The sequence below is a fragment of the Ceratotherium simum genome, chromosome 1, assembly GCF_057802395.1.
Source record: "Ceratotherium simum simum isolate JZ-2026a chromosome 1, ASM5780239v1, whole genome shotgun sequence".
NCBI classification, from domain to species: Eukaryota; Metazoa; Chordata; class Mammalia; order Perissodactyla; family Rhinocerotidae; genus Ceratotherium; species Ceratotherium simum.
Genome location: NC_141900.1, coordinates 98,830,286 through 98,836,194, shown reverse-complemented (window position 1 = coordinate 98,836,194; position 5,909 = coordinate 98,830,286). Strand labels below are relative to the sequence as shown.

Genomic DNA, 5,909 nt, shown 5'->3' with positions numbered 1-5,909 from the left:
GTCTAACTTCTGAAGTGTCTGTCTTAATCTAGTTTACTAGAGGGTCTTAGTTCTCCCAGGGAAGGAGCGCTTCAAAATAAAACTAATATATTTAATCAATTGGAGAGCAGAAAAAAATCTATTTATGGGAAGCAAATTGGAGTTTTTTTTTCCTTAAAGTAATCTGCGTGTGCAATAGCGCCTCGCTCCACCTACCTCCTTATTTTCTAACACACGTTCTCTAGTTCATTCAAGTCCTACTCCCCCGTACTCCCACTCTTACAATTCTTAGTCCCTGTTTCAAGTCAACTTTTCTTTGTATTACCCATTTGACTTCAACCATAAAACCAATCCTTCAGAGCACTCCTGAAGCCCTCTTCAACTATCCCAACCCAAGTTGATCTTCTCTGGTAGACTAAAAACACTTATAACATCCGTCAATGTTGTGCTCAGATAATTTTTACTTCTGGTGTTTTTATTGTTCATCTCTCCTGTACTTTAGAAGAAAACCAAGATTATTACAGAAAAATAAATTTCATTCACCACCACCCAGATAGAACTAAGGATAATAATTTGAAGCATGTTTATTCAGATATGCATAATTATCATTTTATTTCATTTGATGAGGACAGTATGATGAGATTTAACACAACCTACTCTGGATACAAAGAGGTGTCATGTTTTGCGTCCATTTTTTTGCTTCCAGTCTATGAAAGAGACAGAAGAAAAACATTCACTGTGGAAAGTCTTAGACTTCTTGTGAGTGTTGATATTTATATTGATTAATATTTTATATTTAAGTAAGAATAAATATTACAAAGCATACTTCGCTCCATCATTAGTGATAGACCTTTAATAAATGAAAGTCAATTTAAGGATAAAAGTATTTGCATATCACAATTAAATGTAATATCTATAGCTGCACCTAAATATCATTTTAATATTTTGCCATCACTGAGATGGAAATTCTTCCTTCATAGGGTCTGAGTCCTTTCTTATTTTTTTTAAGTCCACTTAGCCCATAGAATTTAAATGAGGTATTTGAAAATGATAAAATAATTAAGCAATAATGAGAAATAGAAGTGCTGTTGACTGTTTTTACCATAACTTCTGTCATGGTATGCCTTTTTTTCGAGGAAGATCAGCCCTGAGCTAACACCTGTTGCCAATTTTCCTCTTTTTGGCTGAAGAATATTGGCCCTGGGCTAACATCCGAGCCCATCTTCCTCTATGGGATGCCGCCACAGCATGGCTTGATAAGCGGTGCGTAGGTCTGCACCCGGGATCCAAACCTGTGAACCCCAGGCCGCCGAAGCAGAGCACCGGAACTTAACTGCTATGCCACCGGGCCGGCCCCTGTCATGGTATACCTACAAAATTATTGTAGGATGTGCTCCATCAAAACAAGGGAGTAAATCAAGAAAGAGGAAGATGTAACATTAATGGACTAAGCATTCCAACACAGGATAAAGGAAGGTGGAATTGCTAGGAAACTACCAAATAGAAGGAGAATGGAAATCTCCTGGTGGATGGATACATTGTCTGAGGTGGCTGAGGAGGATTGACATGTGTAGAAAGCCATAGCAATAGGCACAAAGAATCCACACAGAGGGGCAAGGCAATTAGTGCATTTGCAGATGGGGTGAAACATCTGCATCCCAGCAGTCTTTAGGAATTCTGGCATCAATGTTTAAAGCATGGAGTCTTGCTTAGGGATCATCCCTGCTTCTGACAACCAGAGTTGTAGCCCTGGGTCAGGGAAAATTGCATAAGATAGGAACACAAAAAGTTGGGATAATGTGGGGAAGAACTGCATATGGTGCCAGGAACCTCCCTCACTACCTTTTCCTCTAGTCCCCCTCAAACTGTGGAGGAATCTGTTGAGTGGAGACTCCCCCTTGGCCCTCCTCCTGTTGAGAGTGAGCACTCACTCATGAAGGCATGAAAACCAATCCCTCCTGCCTTTAGCTCCTCCCATCTTAGGTAACAATTGTTTCAATTGCCCATTCGAATTCTATCAAACCACTACTCAGAGTATGATATGCAACATAATATGCCTAGTTGATGTTATATCTCTTTGCCCATTGTTGGACAATATGGGCTGTAAAGTGCATTCTCTGGTCTAAAGAAATGCAAAGTGCTGGTCCAAATGGTACAGCCTTTACTCCTTTAATCGTAGTTTCCTTTAGTTCACTGAACATATTTATAATGGCTACTTGAAGTCTTTGTCTACTAAATCCAATATCTGGTCACTCTTACTGCAGTTTGTTTCCTGCTTTTTTCTAGAGTATGGGTCATACTTTCCTGTTTCTTTACATGTCTCAAAATTCTTTGTTGTAGACTCAATATTTTAGATAAAACTCTGGGCATTGGTACCTCCTGCACTCCTACTCTGGTGCTTTTTATTGTTATTTGCTTGGTTACTTTTTTATTTGTTTATTGATTGGCTGGATTATTTTACTAAAGTCTATTCTTTCATCCACCAGTACTTCAATGATAGGTGTTGACATCATAGGATGTAGCTTCTCCAGGGGTGACACCCTGGGTATGTCTGCAGTCACCCTGGGATGACAAGTCTCCCTTTGCCTCTCTATTTCTCTGACCACACTTAGCTGTTGCACTCAGATTTGTTAAATGTCAAAAAGGACATTAATTTTCATCATTTGCTTCTATTCATCTGTCTTCTTAACCAATTGTTCATTTTGCCTGCCCAATGTGTTGCCCACTACACTTGAGGTAGGAAAGGATTTTTGAATACCCTGGCTAACGACTGGAGCATTCATCTGCAACTACCTACGTGATGTAATTTTTGGTATCTCTTGTTACATATAGTTTTGGTCCTAGTAGTTATTTCACAGCCTCCTCTACGAAAAGTTTGGGCAACATTTATCTTGATGACCCTCATGAATTTTCAAAACTCATGGGCTTTGTTGCACCTTGAAGATGCTGCCAATAGGGCCTGCAGTCTCCACTACTTCTCTACCTGCGTGGTGGTGTTGCCTATGGCACCTTCCTCTCTCAGCAGCTGCACTGAAAAGTCCCATGAGTGCTTTAACCTTTGATAATTACAATTTGGGGACTGAAAATAATTTTTTTTTTACTTTATTCTCACAACTGGGAAGAATATACTTTAAAGATTTGATATGGGATTTAAAGATATAACTAATTTGTTAGGGTTTGAAAATCCCATTGACAAGAAAAAATCATGTTTTACTTATTATTTAAATAATTTGTTATTTATTTTCATTTTATTTTGCTTTTAGAGAACAGGAATTCATCATTTGGTGACCTTGAAGTTTACAATTGCAAACTGTTCTTTCTTTTTAAAATTACTTCATCATATTTTTTAATACATGTTTTCAGTAGACCCCTGGAAGCCCAGAATGTCCACATCTTCTTGCGATAAGTTGGCAAAAAGATATTTCAAATCAAATGGCAGAGCAATTTGTCAGTGGAACATTTTAATACCAGTAGAAACTGAGAGGAAATTCATGGGCAGTTGTATTAAGGTCAGAAATGGGCATGTTGATTTTCAAGTTGACTGAGGAGAACCAAGCAAAGAAGAAGAAGCAATAACACATATTGTTATACAGGACATTATACTTCAAGGGAGAAGAGAGGCCAGACAGATTAAAAGTGAAATTATTGAAAGTAAGATGACTTGGGCTCCAAATATCAGAATAATTCTCAGCTTTAGGATTCTCCTGCATTATCAGTCTACATGATTCCCTTTCTTTACATGGTAAAGATTTATTTGTTGTAAGAACTCCAACTAGTTATTATCCACTCTCTTTATTGGGTGTTTCCTGTGGAAATGCCAACAAAGGCAGTGCTCTAAACCTCCCCTCACTCCTGTCTTCTGCCCCTGAGCACCCTGGAGTCTTGCCCATGTGGCCCTGCATGGTGTGCCCTGCCTCCTGTCTCCAGGACCTGTGAGTAGAATCAACTGTTTTTACCTGAACCTCTCCTTTGTCTCCTCTTGTGGCTGCACCTGACTGACTATTACATTTAAGAAAATACAAAACACTTGGAGTGTGACTTGCATTTCTTCTTTCTTAATAGTGATTTAGATGAGCAGGATGAGTAATTTGGAAAAGGCTCAATTACATCAACATTCAAATTTATGTCTTGTGCTTTTTGAATCTTCTCTAAGATCTTTGCCTACTCAAGGTCATGAAGATATTCATCTATTTTATTTTATAAAGTCTATATGGTTTCCGATTACATGTTTAGATCCATAATATTCTTTTTTACTTTGGCATTTATTATAGCACAAGGCAAAAAATGCCACCCACTGTATTCACAGGGAGCAAAGCCCCCTCCCCCATGATGATCTCTGCTTTCTCTCACACTGGCCTTTCCTTGCACAGTGCTCTCCTCAGGGCACCCTTGACTTCTGTGTTCCTCAGGCTATAGATCAGCGGATTCAGAAAAGACTATAAAACAGAGAAAAGCTCTTCCACTGCTCCTCAGGATGGCAGGATTTGGGGGCCAGGCACATGACGATGGTGCTGCCAAAGAAGAGCCCGACCACGCAGAGGTGGGAGGAGCAGGTGGAGAAGGCCTTTCTGCAGACCTCCCCAGACTGGATCCTGAGGATGACAAACAGGATGCATGTATATGACACCAGCACTGAGCAGAGGGGCCCGACTAAGATAAAACAGGCCGAAAAGATGACAACTTGGTTGAGCCTAGTGTCAGCACAGGCCAACTTGAGGACAGACAGGATTTCACAGAAGAAGTGGTTGATTTTATGAGGACCACAGAAAGGCAGTCTCAGGATGAGAACTATATGGACCAAGGCCAGGAGGAAGCTAAATGCTCAGGAAGTGATGACCAGGACTGTGCACACTATCCAGCTCGTGATAACAGCGGAATGTAAGGAGTAGCAGATCATCATAAACTGATCATAGGACACCACCACCAAAATCAGGCACTCTGTGTGAGCAAATGCCAGATACAAAAATGTCTGCATAATGCAAGGAACAAAGAAAATGCTTCTTTTCTGGCTCACAAGATTTGCCAGAATCTTGGGGGACATTGTTGGAAGCATAGGACATGTCAACGATGGTCAAGTGAGAGAAGTAGAAGTACAGGGGGATGTGAAGTCTAGAGTCTAAGCAGATAAGCCCCAGCATGATCCTGTTCCCCAGAAGGGTGAGGCTACAGAAGAGAGAGAAAAGCCCAAAGAAAACCAACTCCAGTGCTGCGTCCACCTGGAATCCCAGCAGGGCGACTTTTGTGATCCATGTCTGGTCACCTGGCATGCTCTGGTGGCAGAGACAAAGAAGTCCACGTCCTTGACAGGAAGGTGGGAGCTGTAGGGCAATCAAGACACAAAGTGTTTACTGAATGTTACAGAGTGAGCATTACTTTGGATGGATTTTCTACAATTTATTTTTAGATATGTTTTAAAAACTAACTTGGTGTGCTCATACAAATCCGATAACAATGTTTCTTATATCAATGGAATAATAGGATATACATAATTTCTTATACTTAATAAAACATATTATAAGATGAAATAATAGGATCCATTATTATGTACTCTACTGAATATGTTCCATACATGTTATTTTGGAGGATTCAAGTATTCTGGCTTCCCTTTGAGAGTATGAGTCTTGATTATTAATATAGTTGGTAGAGAGATGGCCCTGAGAAACCATCTGCAATAGGAGATATTTTCATGTTCTTGTCTTGCTTGTCTTCTTGGTCCAAGATATGATTAAGGTGGATTTAGCAGGCCACCCTGAGGGTAACATTTGAACTAAAGCATGAAGGAACAGAAGTTTTCTTTTTGTGGTATCACAGTTATCGGGCCATGGAATCACTTCCTACTGCCCATATTCTTTTAAAGTTGTTCTTTTATAAATAACTTGAAGTAGTGGTTCTCAGATTGTTTTCTCTTATGGAACATACTTTTTTCTTAA

At 39.7% G+C, this 5,909-nt stretch overlaps 1 pseudogene; it reads right to left on the bottom strand.

Annotated features, from left to right (window-relative positions):
- Positions 1-4,325: 4,325 nt before the first annotated feature.
- On the bottom strand, positions 4,326-5,246 carry LOC101394064 (olfactory receptor 2A14-like; annotated as a pseudogene).
- Between the last annotated feature and the right edge of the window lie 663 nt (positions 5,247-5,909).